Source organism: Mobula birostris, chromosome 2 (genome assembly GCF_030028105.1).
Source record: "Mobula birostris isolate sMobBir1 chromosome 2, sMobBir1.hap1, whole genome shotgun sequence".
NCBI lineage: Eukaryota > Metazoa > Chordata > Chondrichthyes > Myliobatiformes > Myliobatidae > Mobula > Mobula birostris.
In genome coordinates this window covers 241,433,733-241,449,383 of record NC_092371.1, presented here as the reverse complement: position 1 = coordinate 241,449,383, position 15,651 = coordinate 241,433,733, and the positions used below count along the sequence as shown (strand labels likewise).

The following is a 15,651-nucleotide window of genomic DNA, read 5'->3' as shown; positions in this document are numbered from 1 at the left end:
TTTTAAGTGTTTTCATTTCTGTTAGGAAAATCATTTACACATCCCTAGAGACTGGAGCTTTTCCAGAGGCCCTCAAAACTGCGGCTATCAAAACCCTACTTAAAAAGTTAAATCTTGATAGTGAGGTACCAGCTAACTACGAGCCTATATCAAATCTTTCCTTCCTGGGAAGGATTCTTGAGAAAGACATTTTCAACCAACTCAACAACCTTCTAAATGAGAACAAAATTCTAGAAAAGTTTCAGTCAGATTTTAGACAAAACTACAGCACGGAGCTGGCTTTTACCAAAATCGTTAGTGACTGTAGGCTCAAAGTCTCAGTTCTAGTTCTTTTATATCTAAGTGCTGCGTTCAACACAATTGATCACAAAATTCTCCTAGATTGCCTTGAGAATTGGGTTGGCCTCTCTGGTAGTGCCCTAAGTTGATTTTGTTCATATATCTTAGAGAAAAATATTTTGTCTGTCTTGGCGACCAATTTTTTAAGAGATACAGTGTACCTTTTGGTATTGCTCGGAGAAACTGTCTTGGTCCCCTACTCTTCTCCTGATACATACTCCTTTTAGGAGACAACATTAGAGTACATAAACTTGGTTTCCACAGTTATGCAGCTGACACACAATTGTATTTCTTGGTTGAACCTGATGATGATAACACACTATCTTCTCTGACTTCTGGTATGGCTGCAATAAACAAATGGATGAGCAATAATTTTTTAAACTAAATGATGATAAAACTGAAATCCCAAAGCCAAACGAAATAAACTTCTTGATTAACTTGGGAACTTGGCTCCCCTTGTAAAATCAGAAATATCAAGTCTGGTTGTTATCCTGGATTCATATTTGATTAAATCCCACATAAATAAAGTGACCAGAGAAGCATTTTTACACTTAAGAAATATTGCAAAAGATGCCTGTTTCTGTCACGTAATGATGCTGCAAAACTAATCCACGCCTTTATATCGAATGGACTAGATTACTGCAGTGCACTTTTTACTTGCCTTTCTAAGCAAACTGTTGACCAACTTCAACTCATTCAGAATGCTGCTGCTAGACTTGTAACCAAACCCAGGATGAGGGAACATATCACTGCTGTACTAGCTACTCTGTATTGGCTTCCTGTATCTTTAAGAATTGATTTTAAAGTTCTCTTCCTTGTTTTTAAAGCTCTGGGATCAGAGAACATCACAAAATTATTTTGCTTTATAATCCTGCTTGAGCTCTCGGGTCTTCCTCTGCCAGTCTCTTAAATTTACGCAATTTCCCTCAAAAGATAATTGGGAGATCAGCCTTTATGAACTGCACGCCTAAACTGTGGAATTTAGTACCTAAGACTATGAGGGATGCAGACTCAGTTGAAACTTTTAAACACTGGTTTAAAATCTATTTATTTAACCTTGCTTTTCGCTAACATCTGGTGTCTTTTACTTTACTTATTTTTTTATTTCTATTTTATTTTCATATTCATGCTTTTTGTAAAGCACTTTGAAATACATCATCTGTATGAAAAGTGCTCTATAAATAAGGTTATTATGATTATTATTATTTAAATACAGAGCATAGGTTAATCAGATCATACTGCTGCAGGAAGCATGACATGGGAACAGTGTTATGTTATTTCCTTGCTGTCTAAAAATAGCAACCAGTTTATAATAACAAGTTATTTTTACTCTTTATGGAATTTATCATTCTAAATTAAAGGTAAAAACATTAAAAATGCATAGTATAGAGTGTGGAGATGCAAAGGTACGATATTTTGGAGCATTAGTATTTGTTGCTGTCATGGTAAATGTATATTCCACCAACTCACTAATCCTCCAGAGCATTGTAGAACTCCAAGTCTCAGCAATTTCCTTTCTTCATGTAAAGGTGTAAAGTTCACTAGAAATTCCTACCTGTGTTACCCCTTGAACCCCTGTTCTAATATTTAGGGCATGAGATGAGAACTAGTCCAGATCCTGATCTGACAAACAGCAGGAAATTAGGACACCCACTCCTTCTGTTAAAAAAAATTATATAGACTAAAGCACTGAAGACCAATTAGCCCAAAATATTTGTGTCATCTTTTTGCTGGGAAAGCAAATTACAGACCATCTGTTTTTTTTCTGGAATACCTGTAATGACTACTAATCTGTTAAGAAATTGTGCTATGGGACAAGTTTGGTTGAAGCAAGTAATTAGAGGTTTTAAAGATGCATGGCATATGCTGTGGTTTGTCTTAAGTTATAATTACAGGGGCCAGTCATTAACTTTGGAGAAAACTTGATGTTAATTATAATGTCACTGTAATATGCCTGAGTAAATACAAGTCATAAATGTATTGAATATCCTGGACAATCAAAATCAACTAGTAGTTAAGATTTTTGCTAAGTCTAATGCACTGGAACAAAAGAGAAAACCAGTCAAAACTTCGACCTCAAGGCTTCACTGAGGATAAGAATCTTATTCCAAGGCCTGATTTTATAGAAATCTACTCATCCATCCTTACTGATATCAGTAACCAAAATGTTGTGTCTAACTTAGTATTAAAGTGAGGGAAAAACTAGTCTGAAACATAAATCAAAAAGAGGAGGTATGCAGTATATCAGTAAATGAAAAATGGATTGGCATTTCAGACAGAGACTTTTGTCAGAGGCTGATAGCATTCCAGTCATCATCATATGTGGTATCATATGACATAGCTGATCATGGTCTCAAGACCATGATTGGTTTGAGGCAAATTCTTCTACAGAAATGGTTTGCTTTTGCCTTCTTATGGGCATTGTCTTTACAAGATGGGTGACCCCAGCCATTATCAATACTTTTCAGAGATTGCCTGCCTGGTGTCAGTAGTTGCATAAGCAGGACTTGTGATATGTACCAGCTGCTCATACGACCATCCACCACCTGCTCCCATGAGTTCATGTGACCCTGATCAGGGGGCTAAGCAGGTGCTACTCTTTGCCCAAGGGTGACTTGCAGGCTAGCGGAGAGAAGATCACCTTCCACCTCCTTTGATGTATCTTCACCGCACTACCCATATTTCCAGTCCTTGATATATTTAAATGTCTGGCATTTTTAAATTTCTTTTACTCAACTAGATTGAATTCAACAGTAAGTCAATGAATTAAAGATGAGAATTGTATGATCTCTGATTATCTTTAACTTAGTAGTTGGCTTTTCATATAAAAGATATCAATTCAAAATAACACCAGAGTTAGTTAATGATACATGGATGGGAGGTGTATGGAGGGATATGGTCCATGTGCAGGTCAGTGAGACTAGGCAAAAAATGGTTCGGCACAGCCAAGAAGGGCCAAAAGGCCTGTTTCTGTGCTGTAGTTTCTATGGTTTCTATGGATGGTTCCTTTATAGCTGTATTACATCTAGTCTTTTGTTGCTGATCTCGATGTTTAAGGCATAACGTGCCTTCACACATTATGATTAAGTGGCATTAATGTGTGAGTAGAAAACATTTATTTTTTTGCTTTTTGAACTAAGAATTATGTTGTTTGCTTTTCATTTTCTCATCAGCTTTGGAGAAAATAAATTTCATGTGCATATTTTGTTTTAAGACCCTAACTGTTTTCTTCTCAGTTAACTAACTGAAATCAACTCTGAAAGAAGCAGTGACTGTGTCATTCTTAAATATGATGGTAGTGAATTTTAACAAAGGTTCTCAGATTAGTCCAGTAAATTAAAGTTGATGGGCCACAGGAACTCCTGAAAATGCTTGGTACCATCCATATTCTCCCCTGATCACTACCTTCTCAGCTCAGGATGTAAAATGACAACATCCTGGCATCATTTAAATGACATTAGCTATTATTCTGCTTTTCTTGCAGAAGAAAGTGACTTAACAACCACCAGTCTGTCTAAGTCCAAAGGAGATCAGAGTAGAATGAGGCTATTTGGCCCATTGTGTCTGCTCCGCCATTCCATCATGACTGATTCGTTATCTCTCTCATCCCCACTCTGTTTCTTTCTGCCTGTAACATTTCATGCCCTGACTAATCAAGAACCTATCAACCACCACTTTTAATATACCCAATGACTTGGCTTCCAGAGCCGTCTGTGGCAATGAATTCCACCGATGCACTACCTACTAACTGAAGAAATTCCTCCTCGTCTCTGTTGTAAAAGGACGTCCCTCTATTCTGAGGCTGTATCCTCTGGTTCAACACTTGCTTTACTCAAGGAAACATCCTCTCCACGTCCACGCTCTCAAGTCTGTTCAATATTTAATAGGTTTCATTAAAATTCACCCCCCCACCCCTTACTTCTAATCTCCAATCCTTAGCTGAACACTATTGGAGACTAAAGAGGGCTATTCTTAAATGTTCCATCCTAGTTGGGCCTGATCACTTTGATATTGTGCCTGTGAGATCCCTGCTTTTACCTCCAATGTGAAATTTGCAGGTGCAGGCATAGTGCAGCTGAGCTGGGCCAGCAGCCAAACTATGGGGAATGTTTCGCTTCACCAGCACTGGAACAAATGTGGACTGTATGCTATAAACATGTGTAAGTACAAATAGAATCGAAAAGGGAAGGGTGCTTTACAGAGAAAGGAGGAAGAAGTAGAACAGAGATTCGATTACATAAATAATGAGGCATGGGTGGAAAGAGGAAAAACTGCAAGGCAACCACTAAACAGGAGATAACAATAAAAGGAAAACAGCTGAGCTATTTATAAGAGTAGAGGCAAAATAATTATATCACCTAGAGAGGCAGGAAGGCTAGGCCAAGTACTGCTAGAAGTGGGGTGGGTGTCTGTATCCCAGAAAAATTGAAAGAAAAGTGCAAGCACACACAAAATGCTGGAGGAACTCAGCAGGTCAGGCAGCATCTATGGAGAAGGTTTCAGCCCAAAACATTGACTATTTATTCCTCTCCAAGATGCTGGATCCTCTGGACCTCCAATGCCTGCAGAATTTCTAGTGTTTGTTAAAAATGTGAGCTGTTTTGTTCAGAGTGAAAACAGGAAGTACTGCAATTCTCAGCAGGTCAAACAGCATCTGAAGAAAGGGAAGCTGTTAATGTTTTTGATCAAAGACTCTTGATCAGACCTGGAAGAGAGGAAGCAAGATAAGTTTCAAAGTGCAGAGAGGGTGAGGAAGGTGTGGATAGGACAAAGGGAATATTTCTGCGGTCATGAACTCAATATTGCCTTGGTGATGTGTTGTTCACAGAAACATCTTACTGATGGACTGTACTAATGAGGACTGCAGAGAGACAGAACACAGAGTTTATGTAAGAGGCAGAACAGAGATGTACAAGACTAATTTTATGGCATTAGATAGAGACTTTTCAAAGTTTGATTAAGAGAGAGTTAGATAAAAGAATGTCTGGCAAGTAGGAAGATTTTTAAAAGTGAGATAGGGAGGGGTCAGGGCCAAAATATTACTGTCAGGGGCATGGCTGACAGGACTAGGAACTCTAGCTAATGAGAGGCAAAGCAGTTAGCAATGCATGTTGCAGTGCCAGTGACCCAGGCTTTGTATAAGAAGTTTGTATGTTCTCTCCATGATTATGTGGGTTTGCCCTGGGTGCTCTACACTTGTTAGTAAGTTGTGGGCATGGTATTTTGGCAACACTGGCAGGCTGTCCCCAGCACAATCCTTGGACTGTGTTGGATGCCGATGCAAACGACGCATTTCACTATATGTACATGTGACAAATAAAATTAATCTTGGAAAAAGGATATTGATGTATTGGTCAGGAGAAAGAAGTCATACAGGTTCAGGCAGTAGTGATCAAGAGTATAAGGAATGAAGGAATACACTAACAAAGGAAACCAGGAGGCCTTAAAGAGGATGTAAGGTACCATTAAGACTATAAGTTAAAGAGGCAGAATTAGGCTATTTGGCCCGTCGACGGTTGATCCAATTTTCCTCTGAGCTCCAAACTCCTGTCTTCTCCCCATATCCCTTCATGCTCTGACCATCAAAAATCTATCAACCTCTGCCTTAAATATACACAAAACTTGGTCTCCACAGCTGATTGTGGCAAAAAATTCCCCAGATTCACTACACTCTGGCTAAAGAAATTCCTCTTCATCTCCATTCTAAAAGGGCGCCCCTATACCCTGAGGCTGTGCCCTCTGGTCTTAGACTCTCCCACCATAGGAAACATCTTCTCCACATGCATTCTTATCAAGACCGTTCACCATTCGATGGGTTTCAATAAGGTCACCCCTCATTCTTCTGAATTCTAGTGCATACAGGCCCAGAGCCATCAAACACTCTTCATATGATAAACTATTCAATCCTGGAATAATTTCTGTGAACCTCCTTTGAACACTTTCCAGTTTCAAAACATCCTTTCTAAAATAAGGGGCCTGAAACTGCTCACAATACTCCAAGTGGGGCCTCACCAGTGCTTTATAAAGTCTCAACATTACATCTTTGCTTTTATATTCTAGTCCTCTTGAAATGAATGCTAACATTGCATTTGCCTTCCTCACCATAGACTCAACCTGCAAATTAACCTTTAGGGAATTCTGCACAAGGGCTCCCAAGTCTCCTTGCACCTCATATTTTTTTCGTTCCATTTAGAAAATAGTCAACCTTTTCATTTCCTCAACCAAAGTACATGACTATACACTTCCCGACATTGTATTCCATCTGCCATTTCTTTGCCCATTTTCCTAATCTGTCTAAGTCCTCCTGTAGCCTCTCTACTTCCTCAAAACCAGCTGCCCCTCCATCTATCTTCATATCATCTGCAATCTTTGCAACAAAGCCATTAATTCCATCATCCTAATCATTGACATATAACGTGAAAAGAATTGGTCTAAACACCGACCCCTGTGGAACACCATTAGTCACCGGCAGCTAACCAGAAAAGTCTCCCTTTATTCCCAAACAAGAGAAAATTTGCAAATGCTGGAAATCCAAGCAGCACACACAAAATGCTGCAGAAACTCAGCAGGCCAAGCAGCATCTATGGGAAGAAATACAGTTAACATAAAGTCAGAGTTGGCTTTGTTAGCCACAGTTGTGTCAACTTTAGAATACAATACTTCTTCGTCTTTGGGATGTTTATATCCTGAATCTTCCGAATTGCTTTCAGAAATTCCAGCCATTGCTGCTCTGCTGTCATCCCTGCCAGTGTCCTTTTCCAATCAACTCTGGCCCGATCCTCTCTCATGCCTCTATAATTCCCTTTACTCCACTGTAACATTGATACGTCTGACTTCAGCTTCTCCTTCTCAAATTTCAGGGTGAAGTCAATTGTATTTTGATCACTTTCACCGAAGGGTACTTTTACCTTAAGCTCCTTAATCTTTGCACAAGACCCAGACCAGAATAGCTGATCCCCTTGTGAGCTTAACCATGAGCTGCTCTTAAAAGCCATCTTATAGGCACTCTAGAAATTCCTCCTCCTGTAATCCAGCACTAACCTGATTTTCCCGATCTACCTGTGTGTTGAAATCCCCCATGACTATTGTAACATTGCCCTTTTGATATGCATTTTTTTAATCTCCTGTTGTAATTTGTAGGCCACGTCCTTACTACTGTTTGGGGGTCTGTATACAACTTGCATCAGGGTCTTTTTAACCTTGCAGTTCCTTAGCTGTATCCACAATGGTTCAACACCTTCTGACCCTATGTCACCTGTTTCTAATAATTTAATTTCATTTTTTTTTACCAACAGGGATATACAGTCTCCTCTGCCTTCCTGCCTGTCCTTTTGAAACAATATGTATCCTTGGACATTCAGCTGCCAGATACAAATTTCTTTCAGCCATGATTCAATAATACATAAAACATCATAGCTGTCACTTTGCAACTGTACTGCAAGTTCATCCCCGTGCCGCAAGTTCATACCACTGGAAGATTAGGTAATATAGAATTCTAAGAGATTCTATACTAAGAATGAAATGAAATCCAGGGAGAGAATTGTTCCCCGTCAGGAATACTGTGATGGTCTAGCTGTTCAGATGCAGGAGATGGATAAGATCTTAAGGGATTTCTTCTTAGCTGTATTTACTGTGGATAAAAGCCTGAGAGCTAGGGAATTCAGAAACTGGACAGTGATGTTATGAAAAAGGAAGGGTTGGTGATGCTGAGGTGTGTGAAGGTACAAAAGATCCTTCGGGCCTGACCATGTTTATCCCAAGATATTGTGAGAAACATTGCCAAGTCTGGGGCTCTGCTTAGCAGCATGTGAGGTACTGTACTGGAAAACGGTGAGTGACTAGCGCTGTGCCTTGATTTACGAAGGGCATGCATAGAAAGCGGTTGATATCCAGAATGTGCTGCTGGAGGAGGTAGTAGAATCAGATACAATTACTATGTTTAACAGGTATTTTGACAGATACTTAAATCCATAAGGCAGAGAAAGATACGCTCCTAATGCACGCCAATGTGATTAGTAGAGATGAGAAAAAGCTCAGCACAGAGGTGGGTCACGAGAATGATCCTGGGAATGAAAGCTTTAACACCATGAGCTGGTTCTGGGCCTGTACTTGCTGTAGTTTAGAAGTTTAACTCTCGCTTCGGCTAGCAGCTTAATATAGGGAGTGATAGCCCCCGACCCAGCCAAACTTAAGAAATCTCGTTTGGGTGGATACTGCACGAGGTAGCCCCTGTTACAAATCAGTACCCCGAAATAACAAACAGTACATGATATGCGATTAACGATTAAGCTTTATAATTCTTACTTTGACTATATGGTTAGTAAAGAAAAAAAGGGCCCAACAGTCTGTTGCGCAATGTTGGAGCTCACAGATAAGCTGATCATCCACCATTGACCTCCTCCGATCGTCACTGCCCTTCGGACCCTCGCTCCAAGTCCACCCCGTCCGGCAGTCTACCAACTCTCTCCATTTGCGTTTTCTCTCCTCATCTCTCCCCAGCAAAAGACCGTAAAAATCTCCTTTCCAGCTCACAAGAAAGAACAACAGCATTCCAAACCCCGTTGTCTCTAGTCATAGAACCATAGAACGGCTGTGCCGAACCATTTTTCTGCAATAGTTCCACTGACCTGCACCTGGACCATATCCCTCCATACACCTTTCATCCATGTACCTATCCAAGTTTTTCTTAAATGTTAAAAGTGACCCGTATTTACCACTTCATCTGGCAGCTCATTCCACACTCCCACCACTCTCTGTGTGAAGAAGCCCCCGCCAATGTTCCCTTTAAACTTTTCCCCCTTCACCCTTAACCCATGTCCTCTGGGTATTTTTCTCCCCTTGCCTCAGTGGAAAAAGCCTGCTTGCATTCACCCTATCTATACCCATCATAATTTTACATACCTCTATCAAATCTCCCCTCATTCTACTACGCTCCAGGGAATAAAGTCCTAACCTATTCAACCTTTCTCTGTAACTCAGTTTCTCAAGTCCCGGCAACATCCTTGTAAACCTTCTCTGCACTCCTTCAACCTTATAATATCCTTCCTGTAATTTGGTGACCAAAACTGCACACAATAGTCCAAATCCGGCCTCACTAATGCCTTATACAACCTCATCATAACATTCCAACTCTTATACTCAATACTTTGATTTATAAAGGCCAATGTTCCAAAAGCTCTCTTTACGACCCTATCTACCTGTGACAACACTTTTAGGGAATTTTGTATCTGTATTCCCAGATCCCTCTGTTCTACTGCACTCCACAGTGCCCTACCATTTACTTTGTATGTTCTACCTTGCTTTGTCCTTCCAAAGTGCAATACCTCACACTTGTCTGTATTAAACTCCATCTGCCATTTTTCAGCCCATTTTTCCAGCTGGTCCAAGTCCCTCTGCAAGCTTTGAAAACTTTCCTCACTGTCCACTACAGTTCCAATCTTTGTATCATCAGCAAATTTGCTGATCCAATTTACCACATTAACATCCAGATCATTGACATAGATGACAAATAACAATGGACCCAGCTCTGGTCCCTGTGGCACACCACTAGTCACAGGCCTCCACTCAGAGAAGAAATCCTCCACTACCACTCTCTGGCTTCTTCCATTGAGCCAATGTCTAATCCAGTTTACTACCTGTCCATGTATACCCAGCGACTGAATTTTCCTAACTAACCTCCCATGCGGGACCTTGTCAAAGGCCTTACTGAACTCCGTGTAGACAACATCCACTGCCTTCCCTTCATCCACTTTCCTGGTAACCTCCTCGAAAAACTCTTAATGGATTTGTTAAACATGACCTACCACGCACAAAGCCATGTTGACTCTCCCTAATAAGTCCCTGTCTATCCAAATACTTGTAGATTCTGTCTCTTAGTACTCCTTCCAATAATTTACCTACTACTGACGTCAAACTTACTGGCCTATAATTTCCTGGATTACTTTTAGAGCCTTTTTTAAACAACAGAACAACATGAGTTAAATATTGCTGCTACAGAGAAACCATTACATTAGCAGTGAAACCCTACAGCATGTTACAGAAGAATGAGGGGGAATCTTATTGAAACCCATCAAATATTAAAAGGCCTAGACATAGTTGACATAGAGGGGATGATTCCTATAGTGGAGGAATTATGACTGGAGAGCATAGCCTCATAATACAAGGGCATCCCTTTAGAACAGAGATGAAGAGGAATGTAATTAACCAGAGATGGTGAATCTGTGGAATTTATTGCCACCGATGGCTGTGTAGGCCAGGTCATTAGGTATATTTAAAGTGGAGTTCTTGGTTAGTAAAAGTGTCAAAGGTCACTGGGAAGAAGGCAGGGTAATGGGTTGAGATAGATAATAAATCAGCCATGGTAGAATGGTGGAGCAGACTCATTGGGCCAGATGGCCTAATTCTGCTCCTGTCTTATTGTCTGAAATATCCATTGCTGTTCTGTACAGCCCTAGGACACTAAGATGTGCCTGTTTGTTCCTGCACTGGCCACTGGGAAATGAGCCAATTCCAAAAGATACAGACATTACAGCTGCCGATGTTTCCCTCCACCCAAATCCTTCTTATCAGTGGCACCAAATGAGCCTCATGCAATGCAAGGCACGAGCTCCTGAGCCTGCAGTGATCGCACTCTCGTAGCACTCAGAGAACCAGCAATGGCAACTGTGGGACACAGAGCAGAAAGCAATCAAACATGCATGGCTTCTTGCATGTTGATCGCTACATCATTTGGATAAAGGAAGCTGTTAGATTCTTGGGTTTTGACCAAGGAAAGAAATGGCTGGAGTCGCTTAGCACTTTAGTGTTGAGTGCATCAAAAATCAAACTTTACAATTGGCGAAAGTAGTGAGAAGAAAACTGCCAGTATTTACAAAAAATATCTACCAGAAAACACCTAATAACTCCATACTATTTTTGTCTACTGTGAACTCCGTCCGTGTCTCTCTCTCTCTCTCTCTCTCTCTCTCCCCCCCTCCCTCCCCAATGAACCTCATATTACAAAATAAACAGAAGTATCGACCTTAAATACAGTACTGCATACAAACACTATATACATATTTACACATCCCTGTTACTCAATAAATGGAATATTTTGCTGTGTATGGTGGGAAAAGCACCATAAAGCCAAACCCTTTATGACCCGTTATGAGAATATACTGGAGGAAGTGCATACTCTCAGCACATCGACAGCAGAATGACGAGGCAATGGGTTTGTGTGTGTATGTGTGTGTGTGTGTGTAAGGAGTGTGTTTACCAAACATTCTCCCGCACAGAAGCCTAAAAAATGCCAGCTGTGATGGGCTGAATCACATCACAAAGTGTCTGGTATTGTTTCCAAGTCGGTAGTTTCAAGTAGCAATGGATGTACCCCCATTAAAGCATGCACAGGAATGATTTACACACAGAAGTCAAGGGTTAAATACTCCCAATTTCTAGATCAAAATGTACAGATCCTCGCTTATGTATTGTCTTTTCTGCCCAGTGCTACAGGTGTGAAGTGCTTGTTATTTTTGTAAAGATACTGTATCTTTTCAAACCAGCTCAGACACCAAACTGTGATTTTGTCATTTATGGTTACACTTACCATCCCATTTGCTATAAATCAATATATATCTAAACCTATTTCAAGTAGATAACAGCACTGAGTCACTTTTGATGATGTTAGCCTATTAACTGTTTCAGATAACAATCATAAATGCAAAGCAGTGGAGCCGAACATTTTATAAAAGTGATAACAAATCCAGTATACCTTATACTAAGCTGTTTTTCTGAGTATCCAGTGCAGGTTATTTTAAGTGGTAGCACATTAACAGGGATCCAGTATATTTCAAATTGGATAACTTTTGGACATTGTATTGTCAGCACACATTTTTCTATCATTCATTCTACATGGCAAAAGTACCAAGTTAGGGTGCTCCATTTTCCTCCCATAGTTGATTAGTAGTTTAGTTGGTCATTGTAAATTGTCCTGTGTTAAATGGTGGTGTGCCTTGTTGGGCTGGAAGTGCCTGTTCCTCACTGTATCTCTCAGGAAATAAACAAAATTAATAAATCGTGCTATCTAGGTGATAATGACACCAAAGGAACAGAAGTGCTGGCTAGGTAAAACTTGGACTATCATTGTCTATGCGCAGCACATGCCTGGACCTTAATATTCAACATTGTTTTATCCCAAAAGAAGCCAAGTTGTGTATTTGAGTTATATTGGATCAACATCTGTGAGAGATTTAGTAGGTATGGAGGTAGCAAAAGGCAGGATGGATTCTGGAATACTGTAATGACTTCAGTTGTGTAGAACTGACGAAGTTCCTCTCCTGCTTTGCTGACTGTTCTGAAATATTTTTTGCTGATCCTTTTTGTTACCCTGAGTACCATTTGAGCATGTGAGGATAGAACTTGGAACAGTACAGCACAGTTGTAGAGTCATAGAAAAGTACAGGACAAAAACAGGCCCTTTGGGTCATCTGGTTTGTGCTGAACCAGTTGTGCCCACGATGTTATGCCAACCTTTCACCTACTTCATGATCAATCTAACCCTCTCCTGTTACATCGTCCACACACCTCGATTTTTTTCTTTCATCAATGTGTCTGTCTAAGAATGTCTTAAATCTCCCTAATATACCAGTCCCTATGTAACGTAAGCTTCCTCCAGCACATCTTGGAATGTGTTGGTCATTGATGTAACACATTTCAGTGTACATATGACAAACAAAGCTCATCTCTAATCTCTATCTGTGCTTCTTATAAACTTATAACCTCTATCAAGTCACCTCTCATCCCCCTTTGCTCCTAAAAGAAAAGTTCTTGCTCGTCCTTTGTTCGGGACATCTTATCTCACCTGCAGAGGAATTTGCAGTGGGAGGCGAAAGATCTAGTTGTCATGGTCCATGTGGGTATCAACGTCAGAGGTAGAATGAGGAAAAAGTCTCTGCTGAGGGAACTTGATCACCTAGGGACTAAATTAAAAAGCAAATCCAAAAAGGTGGTAATCTGTGGATTACTACCTGAGCCACATGCAAATTGCCACAGGGTCAAGAAGATTAGAGAGTTAAATGCATGGCTTAAGGATTGGTGTCAGAGAAGTGGGTTTGAATTCAGAGGAAACTGGTGCCAGTGTTGGGGAAGGAGGGAACTGTTACATTGGGATGGACTGCACCTGAACTGTGATGGGACTTGGATCCTGGCGAAACGCATAACTAGGTTCGACAGATTGGAGAAGTGTGGATAAAGTAAAAGAAAAAAGTGTGGATAAAGACAAAGTAAAAGCAAAAGTTAAAAAAGAGAAAACTATGGGTGGAGTGCAGAAAAGTCAAGTGCAAAAGAGACAAAAGTTATTAGATTTTAGACCATAAGATATAGGAGCAGAAGTAGGCCATTCAGTCCATCAAGTCTGCTCTGCCATTCAATCATGGCTGATCCAATTCTTCCAGTCATCCCCACTCCCCTGCCTTCTCCCCATTCCCTTTGATACCCTGGCTAGTCAAGCACCTATCTATTTCTGCCTTAAATCCATCCAGTGACTTGGCCTCCACAGCCACTCGTGGCAACAAATTCCACAGATTTACCATCCTCTCACTAAAGTAATTTCTCCACATCTCTGTTCTAAATGGACGTCCTTGAATCCTGAAGTCGTGCCCCCTTGCCTAGACTCCCCTACCATGGGAAATAACTTTGCGATATCTAATCTGTTCAGGCCTTTTAACATTTGGAATGTTTCTATGAGATCCCCCTCATTCTCCTGAACTTCAGGGAATACAGCCCAAGAGCTGTCAGTCGTTCCTCATATGGTAACAGGGATGAAGGGGTTAACCTATGAGGAGAGATTGAGTCATTTTGGACTATACTCTTTGGAATTCAAAAGAATGAGAGGGGATCTTATAGAAACATATATAAGACTTGCTTTGCCTAGTGGCATGATCTTGGGGGTGGCACCCCCTACTCGGCCAAACTTTAGCACTCTTGTTTGGGTGGATGCTGCGTGTCGCATCCCCTGTGTAACATCAGTACCCCAAAATAACATTCAGTCCACAACGTGCGGTTAAACAATTAAGATTTTATATTTAAGTATAGGGTTAATAGAGAAACAAAAGAAAAGGAAAACATAGAAACATAGAAAATAGGTGCAGGAGTAGGCCATTCAGCCCTTCGAGCCTGCACCGCCATTCGGTACGATCATGGCTGATCATCCAACTCAGAACCCTGTACCTGCCTTCTCTCCATACCCCCTGATCCCTTTAGCCACAAGGGCCATATCTAACTCCCTCTTAAATATAGCCAATGAACTGGCCTCAACTGTTTCCTGTGGCAGGGAATTCCACAGATTCACCACTGTCTGTGTGAAGAAGTTTTTCCTCATCTCGGTCCTAAAAGGCTTCCCCTTTATCCTCAAACTGTGACTCCTCGTTCTGGACTTCCCCAACATCGGGAACAATCTTCCTGCATCTAGCCTGTCCAATCCCTTTCGGATTTTATACGTTTCAGTCAGATCCCCCCTCAATTTTCTAAATTCCAGAGAGTATAAGCCTAGTCGATCCAGTCTTTCATCATATGCAAGTCCTGCCATCCCAGGAATCAATCTGGTGAACCTTCTTTGTACTCCCTCTATGGCAAGAATGTCTTTCCTCAGATTAGGGGACCAAAACTGCACACAATACTCTAGGTGTGGTCTCACCAAGGCCTTGTACAACTGCAGTAGTACCTCCCTGCTCCTGTACTTGAATCCTCTTGCTATGAATGCCAGCATACCATTCGCCTTTTTCACGGCCTGCTGTACCTGCATGCCCACTTTCAATGACTGGTGTACAATGACACCCAGGTCTCGTTGCACCTCCCCTTTTCCCTAATCGGCCACCATTCAGATAATAACGCAAACAACAGGAATTCTGCAGATGCTGGAAATTCAAGCAACACACATAAAAGTTGCTGGTGAACGCGGCAGGCCAGGCAGCATCTCTAGGAAGAGGTGCTGCCTGGCCTGCTGCGTTCACCAGCAACTTTTATGTGTGTTATTCAGATAATAATCTGTTTTCCTGTTCTTGCCACCAAAGTGGATAACCTCACATTTATTCACATTAAATTGCATCTGCCATGAATTTGCCCACTCACCTAACCTATCCAAGTCACCCTGCATCCTCTTAGCATCCTCCTCACAGCTAACACTGCCGCCCAGCTTCGTGTCATCCGCAAACTTGGAGATGCTGCATTTAATTCCCTCATCCAAGTCATTAATATATATTGTAAACAACTGGGGTCCCAGCACTGAGCCTTGCGGTACCCCACTAGTCACCGCCTGCCATTCTGAAAAGGTCCCGT

The 15,651-nt window shown here is 41.1% G+C and overlaps 1 protein-coding gene across 4 annotated transcripts in view; it reads left to right on the top strand.

Annotated features, from left to right (window-relative positions):
• The window catches only part of bach2b (BTB and CNC homology 1, basic leucine zipper transcription factor 2b), a 348,705-nt gene that overhangs the window by 252,174 nt on the left and 80,880 nt on the right, over positions 1 to 15,651 (top strand). The window lies entirely within an intron of this gene.